This window comes from Sander vitreus, chromosome 10 (genome assembly GCF_031162955.1).
Source record: "Sander vitreus isolate 19-12246 chromosome 10, sanVit1, whole genome shotgun sequence".
NCBI classification, from domain to species: Eukaryota; Metazoa; Chordata; class Actinopteri; order Perciformes; family Percidae; genus Sander; species Sander vitreus.
In genome coordinates, this window is record NC_135864.1 from 31017336 (window position 1) to 31032716 (window position 15381).

A 15381-nucleotide genomic window follows, 5' to 3' on the forward strand; every position below is an offset into this window, starting at 1 on the left:
CCATGTTTCCTTCTTCAGGAAGCTCCGATACCCATTAGCAGCATTAGCAGCACCTGTGAGTTTATCATGTGACAGCGAAAACGCGAAAGGCGGAGCAGTATGTCCTGTATGTCCCTTACCGGCTAACGTATTTCAAGATGGAGCATGAATATGGAGCGTCTACCCTAGTTAATGCGAATGTAAAATTTCAAGCCAAAAGGAATACTTGGAATTGATGGTGGTGGTAAATATTCATGAAAAAGGACAAGTTTGTGAACGGACAACACAGATTTTGATAACGAACAACTAAACACGTTACACCCTGGACCTTTGACCCTTGTGTTGTCTTCCCGTCAACCGTGAATCTGTTGTCCTTTTTGGCGCTTTTAAAAGAAACATTTTTGTCACTTTAATGCACCACTAACACCATCTTGTTACCACAAGTTTTACACTTGGAATTAATTGTCAATAAACCTCATTTAATATGAAATGATACCAAATTTTTGAGTTAAAGTAGAAATTGTGAATTATTTTGACTAATAGTTAAGATCAGAGGATGCTGATGGACTGTCACAACATTTGGTCAGTATACTGTTTTGAAACTATAAAAGAATCCTTTAAAATTGAATAAAACACCTTCATTTTACTTGCAAGGAGAGCATTGTATGGAACCATCCATGTTTTTGGGGCAATTTGGTTGAAAGAAACCCATGTTTCTGATGAAAGAACTTTTAAAAACTGGTCCAATTTGACCCGAGGACAACAACCTTTTAAACGTACACGTTCCACCACAACAAGCTCCTTCCCGAGGCTATTTTGCAGAGTCACCGTTGCGTTGGTTTAAAGAAATGCCAACAAACCAGAGCACGTTATTCTCCCATCCCGGAATGCTGTGTGGACTAGCCAGACCCTCCTCCACAGCGCTGTGGAGGAAGGTCTGCCAATGCGAGACTAGTTCAACACTGTCAGCAGAAGCATTTGTTATTTTGATTTCCTTATGACGACGCGATCTACTGATGCTTTTGTCTTTTTTTTTTTTTTTTTTTAGTCTAATGATCTATTCAGCCGCCTGTTATCATTCTAGCAGTACAAGTAATTAAGACATAACATTACATTCTGTAATCCTCTTGGTTTTAATAATTGGGATTGTTATGGATGATCAGACTTTCTACCCAATAAGTCATCGGGCACTCAACACTTTTAAACGTGTGCCTGAATGGTGAGCAGCACGAGCGGCAATAAAGAGAGATATGTTTGATTTAAAACGCCATTGAATGTAGATTTGGCGTGAGCTCTGCAAGTGGAAATCAACATAAAAGGAATCATTTATTTGGACATATTTGTCCTTTTAAAGCAGGCCTACTGTATGTCCCTTTCGCTGAACAGCAGTACCTGTGGTGGCCACAAGTGGCTGTAATGATGTAGACAAGAATTATAAAGTCATTGAACTGGCAAGGCAATGAGAGCTATACACTAATAGTTATGTGAAGTTTGCATTAGCTAATGTTAGGCAGACCACATGACCTTTGCCCAGCACATAGCACTGAACTTTCAGAATAAGGGTCAGTAACAGGAGCTTTCTCTTGGGTCTCTGGAGTTGGCTTTGGAGTAGCAGACTTTCAAAATAAAAGCCGTCAGATGGTAATAGAAGCTTGTGGCAGGCTTTTGAAGCACTGAAAATGTAAAAAGAAATCCCATTGAGTTTCTTTCCTTCCTTTTTTTTTCTCTCTTATTTTGCTCACTTCCTTTTCTTCCATTCTTTCATACATTCTTCCTCTTCTCTCTGTTTTTCCTTGTTTAATTTCTTTTCTTCTTTTTTTTCCTTTTACTGTACTTTCACAGCTTTTCATGCGCTTTCCTATTGCGATTGGTCAGCAACTTCTTTCCAGGAAATGCATTATCTAGTTATGTCTGCTGTTTTGTCACGTCTTTGGGAGGCACGCTCATAGACTGTAAAAGGGCATACATAAATTGTGAGGACGTAGCACTAAATAAAATGATGGCTAATCCCATAATACTACTGAATTTGCTGTCAACCCTAACAACAACAACAACAACAACCTTCCACTTCACCCTCATGATTCCGTTTGTGTGGTTATCTGTGTTTAGGATTGTGTTAAAGAGTCTCTTTTAGTCTCTCTCTCTCTCTCTCTCTCTCGCTCCCTCTCGCTCTCATTTACAGAGGTCTCATCTCATGTATCCCGTAAAGACTCACTGGCACCAGTCGCAGGTTTCCTGGCTCCTGTCTCACACCCTCCAATGAAGCAATGTCATCGAGCCTTTGGCCGCAACACATCAGCCACATTTTCATCTTTTGAAATCGTCAGAACATATTCTTTGGGGGAGGGGGGTTTTGTGATCCCTGAAAGATTGCAACAAATCACCTCTCTCTGTCTGTTACACTTACCCGTGGTTGGTTTGGATTGATGTTAGCCGCTAACATTTCAATCAGGAGAGACTTCGTTGCAGACATGCAAAAGGTTTAATGTACAAATGCATTATCAAATGTACAGAGTCTTTGGAGGTTAGACTCCATCGTTGTAATACTATTTTTAGAGGGGTAGAGAAACGGGACATAACCCCCCGATGGAACCTAGACACTGGTGGCGGCGGAGAAGGAGCCCGGAGACCAGACCGAAGGAGTCAACGGAGCGGTCAGCCGGAGGCGGAAGGGGAGGTGGACGGTTGAGCACTTTGCCTGAAACGACAGCTGACGGCACAGGGAGAGAAACGGATTTAAAGCAGGGTTGTAATGCTGTGATTGGTCCTTGAATTTCATGGCCAATTCTGATTGGTTTAACTAAAAGGTGACGCCTCTAAACAGCTGATTTGACTTACAGTCCCTCCAGAAAAACGCGATAATGCGATCGCATAATTCAACGCATAATCAGCCAAAGTCTGCATATTTATGCGGGGGGGGGCGCGTTTTTTCAACTACGCCGCACTTTCGCCGCATAAGTTGCCGATTTCCGCGCAAGATATGCGGGGCTTACATGATTTCATATTCCCCGCATTTTCGTTGCAAAAAAAGTCCCGTATATCTTAGCAGAAAGTTGGAAAAATGTCGCGTTTGCTTCACACAAGTCTATTTATTTATTTGAAGTCTTCCTGAAAGTATTTTCACTGAGCTTCATTAGCAACAAAACAGAGACAGGTGAAGCCAGGTCTGTAGTACTTTAGTCTGGACTCAAGCCGTTTTTGTCTTGTCTCGGACTCGTCTTGGACTCGCCAAATATTCTCCAGAGTCCAGCACTATATGCTTTTTTTCTAAAGTAACTCCCTCTTTCAAAACAAAACCACTGATGAAGCGCGCTTGTTCAGAAAACAGGTATTAATATTAATTCAAAATCCATCTAGAACGGGCATTAACATTGGTCCTCTGGTATACGCCTGGCTGCGTCATATACCTCAATCATCGGGCATCAATCATTTTCATTTTGGCCACTGACACAATGTCAGCGAGCACTTTGTACTATGGATTCTTTAAGTATTCAGTTCAAGAATGGGAACATGTATCTTTGTTTTTTAGTGACACCTGTGTTGCTTGTTATTTGTTACGTTTTCCATCGGCAGTCCACAATGTTCTTGTTGAACCAGAATAAAATCACTCAACATCTAAAATATGAAGTTGCACTTCAGCTTTTCAGCTTTCGTGAAATTGTTATTCTTAAAGTAGTCTATGTCCACAATGTTCCACTTCTGGGATTGTTCAGGTGGCGCCAGAAATTCACCTTCCTCTTTCTTTGTGTTGGTGTTCTAAACTCCGGTGGATTTCTGAGGACTATGGTGAACTGCTCCTCAGATCTCTGCAGGGTAAATCCAGACAGCTAGCTAGACTATCTGTCCAATCTGAGCTTTCTGTTGCACGACTAAAACAACTTTTGAACGTCCACATGTTCCACCAAAACAAGTTCCTCCCTGATTTTGCATCCTCCGCAGCGCTGTGCAGGAAGCTCTGGCAATGCGAGACTACACTTAAAGTAAATAATATGGCCTCATTTGATCCTCCAGTGTTGTACTCTGCACTTTTTTATCATCACAAATAATAACAATGCAAAATAATCATCTTCAAATTAGGGCTGTCAAACGATTAATTTTTTTAATCGCGATTAATCGCCAAATTTCTATAGTTAATCACGATTAATCGCATGTTTTATCACATGAATAACTTTTGCATTTCAGAATTGTTTTTAAGTAGATATTAACAATGGAAAGCCATTCTTACCAGTGGATCTTGATTGGGAATCAAATTAATGCAAAGAAAGTGACTTTATGAACATGACTTTAAGATTTGTATTTGTTTATTATTTATTTACTTTAAACAAAAGAAAAATGTGTAAATCTGTCATTATTGCACAATTCCTACCTAACCTAACTGAGATGTAACACTAACACTTTGCTTATACAGTACAAACAAAATGGTCCAAAAACCGGATGCCACAGCAGGACATTTAACCTTTACGTTTTTCTAATAAGGAATGTAACAATTCTCCTGGACAGAAAAGGGGGTGGACAATGTCCGATACAAACAACACAGTCCTAAAACTGTATGCTGATATACATAGTCAATATAATGTGCATCCATCCATCCATCTTCATCCACTTATCCGGGGTCGGGTCGCGGGGGTAGCAGCTCCAGCAGGGGACCCCAAACTTCCCTTTCCCGGGCCACATTAACCAGCTCCGACTGGGGGATCCCGAGGCGTTCCCAGGCCAGGTTAGAGATATAATCCCTCCACCTAGTCCTGGGTCTCCCCCGAGGCCTCCTCCCAGCTGGACGTGCCTGGAACACCTCCCTTATAATGTGCAGTAACTCCTAAATAATGTTGATTTCCCAGTGATCACCGGTTAATGAGACAGCGTTTGCACTCTGCAGCAGTTCCAGTTGGACTGCTTTCTCCGTGTCGTACAGGCTGTGTATGCGTGAAAACTAAACTTTCCATTCAGAATCTTATCGGCATCCATTTCGGCGTCTCGGGCTCGCCATCCACTCAAAACGTAACGTTCGCCTACTACTCTTTGGCCGGCTCGCAAGCCCAAACAAGTGTGTGCGGCGTGCCTGTTGTTTTGTTTCTGGTCTAGCTATATCCGGTGTGGTGTTGTAGTTTTTCTAACGTTACTAGTTGTTGCAACAGCATGTGGAAAAAAAACTACAAAGTTTGCTAGGCCAAAAAGAACGTTAATCTCGCGATAAAAAAAATGTACGCCGTTAAAATGGGTTTGCGTTAACGGCGTTAATAACGCGTTTAACTGACAGCACTACTAAAAATAGAAGATATGCTGCCTCTTGCATCACCTATATTATGAAGAGGTAAGTAAGTGGTCTTGAAGAGGATTCTTTTTTTCTTGACTCGGTCTCCACTAGTCCTGGTCTTGGACTCAGCAAAGGTGGACTTGACTACAGCCCTGGGCTGACAAACTTTACTCCACGGCAATGTCTCAAAATGTGGCAACCACAAACAAATGACTTTTTTTTTCAATTAAAAGTCAAAGGAAAACGAAGAGGAGTTATCCTTCCGGGAGTGAAAAAAAGAAAGAAAAAATAAATGTGAGAAGAAAAAGAAAGCAAGACAGTGGGAAGTAGAGCAGATAATGAAGATTAAGTCGTGTGACAGTAAGTGTCCGAATGCTGTCATTTAACCTTAACTATGGGGGAGACATTTAAATAACTTAACTAGCTAGCATCAACGTTATACTAATAGCGTTTATTCTTTGTGAGTTAACCTAGCTAGTGGAACTGGAGTGCGGGTCCGTCTAGCTCCTGTCCTAGGAGAGACTTTCAGGTCTGGGTCTCATTTCAATAGAGCAAAATGTGCGAAGGCCTTTAGATCTGGAGGACATAGTGGCAGCATTTGCCATTGCCAAGGTCCGTAAGCAGCATTTGTAGTTTAGAACATAATGGTGACGACCTCTGGTTTTGAGGGGCCCCCTAGGAATTCTTGCCTAGGGCCAGAACGGACCCTAGAATCGCCACTGGCCCTGGGTAAAGGGCTCATTTGAGCAGATTTGAGCTTCACTCCTGTTGCCTTTCACTTTGAGCTCTGCCCTGCCATGAGTTTGTCACTGTTGACGAACACTATACTCCGCTCTAAATTTGCCCCTTTAGTACCTCTCTCAACTGAACCCCTCCTGCCCTCCTCTCACACCCCCGTCACTAGCCTCAGATTCCCTCCTAACTCTTTTCCCCTACCACAACCCCCCCTCAACACACACACACACACACACACACACACACACACACGCCCCTGTCAGTGTGTTTGTGTGTAAATGTGTGTGTCAGCTCGCCCAGAGTAGGGAGCGTCCGGCGACCAAGCCATGACTGGGAGCCACACAGTCACATAGCAGTTTAGCTACTGGATCATTCACACTTCCTGTTGGATCAATACATCTGTTGGTGGTGTTGTGTTTTTTTTTTGTTTTTTTTTAAGCCTGCTGGGGAAAGGCCAGACAGGTAAGAAGGGGAACATTCTGGTTCAAGTTTTCTACAGTTGGGATTACGTTGTGTGTTGAAGGTGCAGCTGGGCCTGTTTCACATGTGCATGGCTGGAGCAACACTAGATTTGCAACCGAAAATCAACGACGCAGACATCCTTTCACCTGTCTGATCCAGCTTACACACCAGATAGTTTTGCTTTGGTTGCACATGTCTGGACCAAAGTACAATCTACAAATCCTGACGAGGGGGGGAATTCACGAAAAGAAAGTTCTGTGTCATGGTTCATACATAGCTCTCTCTCTCTCTTTTTCTCTCTCGTGATAGATCACGCCCTGGTAATCAGATAATCAAATGTTGTAATTCACTTGGTCAAGGGCCATAAGGTTCCTGATACTGCATGTTATTGATACTGGACACTGGATTGATTGGAATTTGCACTCAGAAAGAAGAGGACAGCTGGGATGATCTGTCTGGAGCTAAATTTATATGCTCTGTCATGTATCCATCTATCCACCTATCTATCTGTCTGTCTGTCTATTAGGGATGTAATAATGCAATGTGAATGGGTTTAAAATCAATATAAATGTGTAAAGATTACAACCGGTTGAGATAAAAAAATTAAAATAAAGAATCACAATGCAATGCAATCTATTTCACTTGTTTGACTTAATACGCCACTATGTCTTCTCAGTTTATTAATTCAAACTGATTTTTTTTTCAATTTATTTAGTTATTTTGATGGGGGATTTCTTTTAAACGTCTACTTATTCATTTTTGACTTAATTGTTGCTATTTAAGAGAAAATACTATTTCAGTTGCACTTTTGATGAGAGGACACGTCTGTTGTGTTGCACAGTTTATAGAAATAAAGGAATATTTTAGTAGTAATAGTTATCTGTCTGCAGCCAAATGCTTGCTTGTGGGAAATTGTTGGGTCTCTACATTGTAGAGTGTGGTCTAGACCTACTCTATCTGTAAAGTGTCCTGAGATAACTCTTGTTATGATTTGATACTATACATCAAGTAGAATTGAATTGCAGCTTGTTCTGTTAATAAAATCGTGAGAAAATCATATTGTGAACTTAAAATTGTGAATCGTGTCAAATCATGAGTTAAGTGTATTGTTACATCCCTGCTATCTATTTATCTATCTATCTATATCTATCTATCTATATCTATCTATCTGTCTATCTATCTATCTATCTATCTATATCTACGTATCTATCTATCTATCTATCTACCTACCTACCTATCTATCTATCTGTACCAATCTATATCTATGTATCTATATGTGTTTCTCTTTCTGTGAATCTGTTACATCCGTTTGGAGTTAAAAGGGTAGAAGTGAATATTATATAGCCAGCAGGGTGAGGCAACACAAGGCATACCAGCCAAAGCTGAGTGGGTGGCAGAGTGTGTGTGTGTGTGTGTGTGTGTGTGTGTGTGTGTGTGTGTGTGTGTGTGTGTGTGTGTGTGTGTGTGTGTGTGCACTTGGGGGGGGGGTTCACAGTGAAAGCATGGCATGCCTGTATGTGTTCAGCCGCTGAGCCGTGGTTGGCTAACAGAGAGATCAGGTGATCCAGTCCGGGCTAAATCGGTCCCGCTGGCTAGCAGACAAGTTGAGGAGTTGGGAGAATTGGAGAGATGGAGGTGGAGGGTTAACGGCTTTTTCAGACTGATGCAACTGAGAAAATTGCAGCAGGTAGAGGAATTTCTCTCCACCAGTAGTCTCGTTACATCCCAGTGTACCTTTGAAATCACATTTTGAACCACAAATAAAAGCTACACTATAGGCAAGATCCTTATATAATAAGACAGAAATCTGAATCCCAAAGTGAGGACTGTGCAGTGAGGCTGTCACCTCATTAACTGAGATAACATTATTAACACACATACGTTCTGTGTCAATCAGGACAGAAAATCTATCCAAAAATGGTCCCCAAAAAGTTACCAACTGGATCTGATGTTTTCTTGTTTGCCTCTTTTTTTTTAGCCAATCTAGTTAGTCTGGCTATCACCAGACCAAGCTCAATCTTTTAAGATTGAACATTAGTCTGGGGAGTCTGCTCTGTATTTTCTACTGCACAAGAGGCGTGAACGCAATTGGATGGTCCTTCAACCAATCAGACCAACGATCCGGGTGACGTACTTTTGCAGAGCAACGCGAAAACTCCAGGCAGGAAACGTGTCAACAAACGTGTTGGTTTGTAGCATTGATCAGTGGTTTTGCAGAAGCAGCAACGGCATCGAGCGATTTTTGCAGGTTGTGCAAAACAAATATGAAAGTGAGTGGTATTTCCACCCACTCGAGCCATTTGTTTGCTAAACTAAAGAAGCCATTGAGCATCGTCATCGTGTTAAACCCGCCAATAAGCGCGCCAGGTGGATAAGCCAGTTTGTGATTGGTCCCCGCAGATGTGTAAAGGAAACAGGATAGATAAATGTACAGGTTTCCAGCCTGAGCTGCAGGGAGAAATCAAATTGGGTTGGGTTGGGTTGGGTTTACCCAGTCTACAATCTAGTGGCATGGCTCAAGGGATGGTCGGTTCATCACTTTGGTCCAGACTAAAATATCTCAACAACTATTGGATGGCTTGTTGGATTTAAATTGTGTACAGATATTCATATTAGCCAGGTTGAATTTCTTAAGAATTTGGTGATCCCCTGACTTTTCATCTAAAGTCACCAAAAGGTTGGCATTTTTCATTTTTTTAGTGACATACTGTATCTACAACAGTTGGTTGTATTTCCGTGTATTCTGGTACACGTATCCTTTGTATCAGGAGGATCAATCTTAATGACTGGTGACTTACTGACCTTTTCATGTAGACATTCATGGTTCCCTTTGCCTTTCACTTTATTCCAATTATTCCAATTTAGTGCAACCCAGAGATTTCTTTAGTCAGTGCACAGCAGGTCAGCTGAACCTGCAAAAATGTCAAATTTGTCTACAGCAAAGCATACAATTAGACTTCTATGGAGGATAAGGAGTATCCCATTAAGTATATGTAGAATTCAGGAACATTCACTTGAGTTTTTAAACAGAGCTTCTATTTTATTTTCCCTATAACTAGTACTCAGTTACATAACTATATTCAGGAAACTAAAAGGATGTGATATTATGTATTAAAGTGATTAATATGAAGAGTTACCATGATTTGCATAATGCTGCTGTCCAACATGACATCATGACTTTGTGTAAACATACACGCCCACTTTCTTAAGCCAAGTGACGTGTTATCTGTAAGCATTTTGAGCTATCCGCGTGTATGTCTACGCTGTATACAGCGGACGTCAACATACACGCCACTTGGCGTGTTATCGCGAGAAGAAAGCTACGGTTAGGTTTAGGAAAAGAACAACCGGTTGGGTTTAGGAAACGCGACACGCGGGTGGGGTTACGACGTTGATAAACACGCTAAAAAGCGAGTATGCGTCTTGATAACACGCCAATAATGGCATATGAATTGGCGTGTCATACATACGCCACTTCATGAGATCAGTATGTTTTGTTATCTGAGCTTTATTGCAAATAAAGAACCGAGTAAAAAAAAAAAAAAAAAAAACACCAACATATGTACCATAAAACACTAGTTTTATTATTGCAACTAAGTAAAGCAACAGTTTGTGCTGACCAAAATCCAGAATGTGATCCATTTTTAGTAAAGTTGATATTTTATTTCCCACTGTTAGAAAAATTATGCTTAGAACGGTTTTGCTTCAGTTTCTTTGTTAAACCATTTGCATCCAAACTGCTGTTTTAGTATTTCCGTTTTAGTATTTCTGTCCTTCATGGGTTAATCATGAAAGCTGAGTGACCTTGCAAAGAGCACAGGATGTATCCCTGAGGACAGAACGCATAATGTGGAGGAGATGCCGGGCCTGATTGCATGAACTGAATAACTAACTTGACTCCCAACTTCTTTAAAAAGACACTGTTGTGAACAATCTTCAGTCACTTTCTGTACGTATGCTGAAGTGCTGTAAAACTGACTCTACTTGCTGCAAGTAAACAAACTTTGAGAGAACTCCACAGTGATTTTGTCCATTCTTTGATAAATAATTATCCTAACGCCCACCTTCCACTTGTGTTTTTCCACAGTTTCACACTGAATGCAAATCTCTTGCGGTGTCTGATTGTATTGTTCCATGGGTGGTTTGTTTACATTTAACACGGTGGATTGTGGGTAGGCGTTGGTGTTGGTTTCCTCCTCTTTTCTTCTGAAAGCTCAACTTCATCAATCAGGATCTATATAAGAATCTGTCAAGACCGTTCATCATTCAAGTATTATATGATTTGTGTTGCTGTTAATGTATGGAATCGATTAAGCCAAAGTGATGCAGGCGAGAGGATATTTCTATGGCAACCCCTGAGAAATGAATCACCTTGCAGTATTTTCCTCCATCTTTCTGTCTATCTATCCTGCCAGATTCTGAACACTTTACCGTGTATGTAGGAAAGTTCCTCACCATGACTCAGCCTGAACGTCTCACTCCCTCATGTCTGGTGGGAACAGGTGGCTCTGCCTTCGGAAACACTCTAATATGCAACTTTGATGATAGAGAATGAGATTAGAGAAAGTGCAGCCTCTCTTTCCTGTGTAGCAGAACAGGTGGGATGCTGAAAATCGTCCCAGGAGGATATGTAGTGATAAAAATACCAGCCATTACTCTTAATTGTGTCATAGGTCAAAACACTCCTCTGCAATATCAGCAAGTTTGTTTGTTGTGTTATGTTGTGTATTTGCAGGCTGAATTGGTTTTCTACGGAGCCCCTTAAGGGATACGGGGAATTTTTATTTTTTACTCGTTCGCACAAGACGCTTTTTTTGTGAGCATGAGATCACTGCTAACATGATGTTAATCCCCATGTCCCTTTAGGGGCTCTGTAGTTTTCCACCTTTATCAGCAGACATTATATTTTACTGTAGCATGTAAACTAAGTAAAAATTATCAATTCAAATCCTGAACTTTCCATTTTTGACTAGTCGAATGATTATTAGACAGTGTGACATGCAAACAACAGCATAAAGGTCCTACTCATTCAAAACAATACATATTAAAAATCTGTGATTGTGTCTTGTCTTTTGACTTGTTTACCTTTTCCAGTAATTTAAGCATTATCTGGCAATAGAGGTGGAGCACATTGCATCACACCAACCTGATCTCACAGAATTCCGTGAAATGAACACGGCCCCTTAACTCAAAATCTGTGGCGGGTTCACGGAATCGCAAAACATTCCGTGATGGGCCTACGGAAGAATCCCGTGGAATGAACACGGATCGACGAAAATTCCGTGATTTGGGCCCACGGAAGAATTCCGTTAAATAAACACGGCCCCTTAAGTTAAGGAAAAGGTCATGGGTGGGCTTACGGTTCCGTGACACGCGGGAAGAACGGGACGGTTGGGTTCAGGAAAAGGTTGTGGGTGGGCTTACGGTTCCGTGTCACACGGGAAGAACGGGACGGAAAAGAAGAAAGTGACTTTAGGAAACTTGACATGCGGGACACGAACCCTGGTCTTCTGGGTGAAAGTCCTGTGTTTGAGCAATCCACCACCCCAACCAACCTCCTTACGCAGAATTTCGGCATTACATAGTACTCGCTACCGTAGTCGCTCTTAATGCTACGTCATCTTCTCATTGACTTTACATTGGCATTGTTTTCCGTGGTGGCCACACGGATTTTTCCCACATTCCGTGCCACCACCACGTAATGCGCTGTTAACAATTTGTGATCATTTCACGGAATTCTGTGCGACCAGGCTGGTCACACTCTGAAAACCACGCCCACCGCAGGGGAAAACAATCGGTGCCACAAAATGCAACTTAGGGCTAAAACGCTAACAAAGTGTCTGTAGCTAGCTAAGCATGCCAAAGGGTTATTTTAGCTACCTGCAGCTACCAAAGAGGACTGTAGAAACTGAATTGCCCTTTCGGGGATAAATAAAGCTATCTGTATCTGTAAAAGTTAGCTGTTAGTAAGCTAATGTTAGCTTTGTGCTAGCAAACTAAGGCACTTGCAAACACATTAACGTTACTGTATAGCTTTCCTATGAATAACAATTTGTATTTAACATTAACACAACATCTGCATAGCTTAGTGATTGATCCACATTCTAGTTTGTACTATAACACAAGTTGCGTACTGTCAAAATGCTTTAGCTTAATTTACAGAAATATAGTTAGCCTACAACTGACATTTGGATATTTGACTTGGTAACAAAATGCTTGCTGCACACGTAACGTTGGGCATAAAGTAAGGTTAGTGTCAGAATCCCACAGTCTCCCCATTCTTCCTGCTGATTCCTCACGTCTGTATTCACTTTTGTCTTCATAACAGCTCAGTTTTTTAGTTCGGCAGCTTTTTAAAAACTTTGTCATGGGTTCTTCACATTGTTGTTAGTGCATCCCAACACACAGCAGCTTTAAGGCATTTTTCTGTTGTTTGCTAGCACACAGAATTGACAAGGAGGCACCTTCACACAATACAAAGTCAATGAATGGTTTTCCCCTGTGAAGTGGGCGGGACGCCGCTCTGTCGCTATGTCGGTAGAGCTGAGGTTGGCATGGGTTACTATGGTTACGCGTCTCCAACCGTCAAGAAGGCTCTCAGGGTGGCCGGTTTGCTCAGTTGGTAGAGCGGGCGCACATATGTAGAGGTTTATTCCTCGATGCAGAAGGTCCAGGGTTCGAGTCCTGTTTCGAGTGACTGTTTCCTGCATGTCTTCCCCTTCTCTCTCACCCTTTCACATCTCAGCTTTCCTATCCATTAAAGTCGGAAATGCCCAAAAATAATCTTCTCTGGGCGTGCCAAATTCTCTGGGCGGGCAAAGCAGAGAAAGGGGATGTAACCTTTCCTCTTATGACGTCATAAAGGGAAGATTTCCAGATCGGCCCATCTGAGCTTTCATTTTCTCAAAGGCAGAGCAGGATACCCTGGGCTTGGTTTACATCTATCGCCATTTCTAGCCACTGGGGGACCATAGGCAGGCTGGGGGAACTCACATTAATGTTAAAAAACCTCATAAAGTGACATTTTCATGCCATGGGACCTTTCACTGCGATTATGTTCACACAGGGGGTGACTCTCACTCTCCTTCTCGCCGCTCTCCCACTTTCTGAACCTGACCTATCAACTGAACTAGGGCAACATTTTCCCCCCACGAACTCCCCAAGAGTCTACGTTAGTCCTGCAGGGTCGCTACAGTATGTTGAACGATACTATACATACTGTATAGTGAGTATGTAGTGCATAGAAAGCGATTTTTGGACGCAGCCCCAGTGTTTTGGGAGATTGACCCATAACAAAGACTAAATGTCAGGATATCTGTTCCGCTGCTGCTTCGATTTTGTCCATTCTTGTTTTAATCTGTCTCTTGTGACATCCCCAACTTTATAGCAATGCAATAAAAAAATGCTGGAGTAACCCTTTAATTGGAACATTTACTGCACCTTGATTTTATATTATAAACATTGTGTGCTTGTATGGGTTGCAATTGAGCTTGTCCACCACTTCCTGCATGTCTCTATCCATCTGTTGCATGACAGGCAACAGATTAAAGATGATGTGTGAAGCAGCTTGTTGCCGCTGCTATAAATCCTTTTGTTATGTAACCGAGAGACAATTGATACGAGCGGTTCAGCAGCAGCTGCTGTTTTATCAACAGGAGGCTTTAACGAAGGTACACACACAAACACACCTGCTGGGAGTGATTATCTGAGGGGGAAACTGGATGTACACATGGATGTTGTACATGCTGCGGCTATTTTTTCTTACACTGTGATCCTCTGGTTTAGACAGTGTTTAGTCTATGATGATGTTAGTGTTGCGATAACAGACAGACAGAGAGGAAAAACTCAAATAAAGGAGGTTAAAGACAGAGCAGCGCTTAGGGTTTGGGTTTTAGGGAGAGTTTGATCCTCCACTGTTTGTCTGTTTGTGTCTTCTTAATGGAGACACAGATTTATCTCAGGTCAGAGAGTCTTGGCTGTGCTCAGGAGGTGGCCGAGTTTAATTTAGCCTGGAAACCTGAACCTTAGCCTCCTCTGCCAGCTCCTTCTCGGGGCCCAGGACAGAGACACAGAGCGCAGCAGGCTGGGATCTATGGGGGTCTTTTAGGTGTAGAATGATTAGCTGCAATAGCCCATACTATTGCTAAACAAAGTGACATGATGGACACACTTAGTGATCTGGTGCATAGGAAGTGATACTGATTGGTTGGCCTGGCTTTGAAAGAGAAGTGTCATGGGGCAGGATCTGTTGGGTTAGATTTGAACAGTTCCCTTCCTCCTGGCCTGAAAGTTGACATAACTGTGACATTCTCTGTGTGTGCATGTGTGTTCATATGTATGTATGTATGTGTATGTATGTGTGTGTGTGTGTGTGTGTGTGTGTGTGTGTGTGTGTGTGTGTGTGTGTGGTATTCTCGCATTACCAGACCTATTTCCACAGCACTGTGGAGTAATTTCTGGCTACTCCACACTCCAGGTTAGGGACACAGTGACGGTGGCTCTGCAAAGTAGTCTCGTTGTCGGGAAGGAACTTGTTTTGGTGGAACATTTTCACCCGGCGAAAGAAAACGAAAGAAAATGAAGTTAACTGTTCACACAATACAGTAACGTGAGCTTTAGGAATTAGCTGGATACATGGTTAAACGTAATTTGCCAGTGTATCTCCGTTTGCAATCCATCCCAAAACGTCCCAATTATTAGTTCGTAAATGCTGTAAACATATTCTTTGTAAATCTTTACAATTATTCACCAAACAAACCAAGCAGGCCTGCCTTAATACACACTCCAAATTTTCTTCAAAACTTGCCATTTTTCAGCGCGTGGCTTGCTAGCTCGAAGTTTGTTGTTTTTTCCCGAAGCAAAGCAATATTCCTGGAAACCTCCGTTAACCCAGTCTAAGGCATGTGGTCATATGAGAGTTATTGAGGTTTAGCTTCTGTTAAATGTTACAA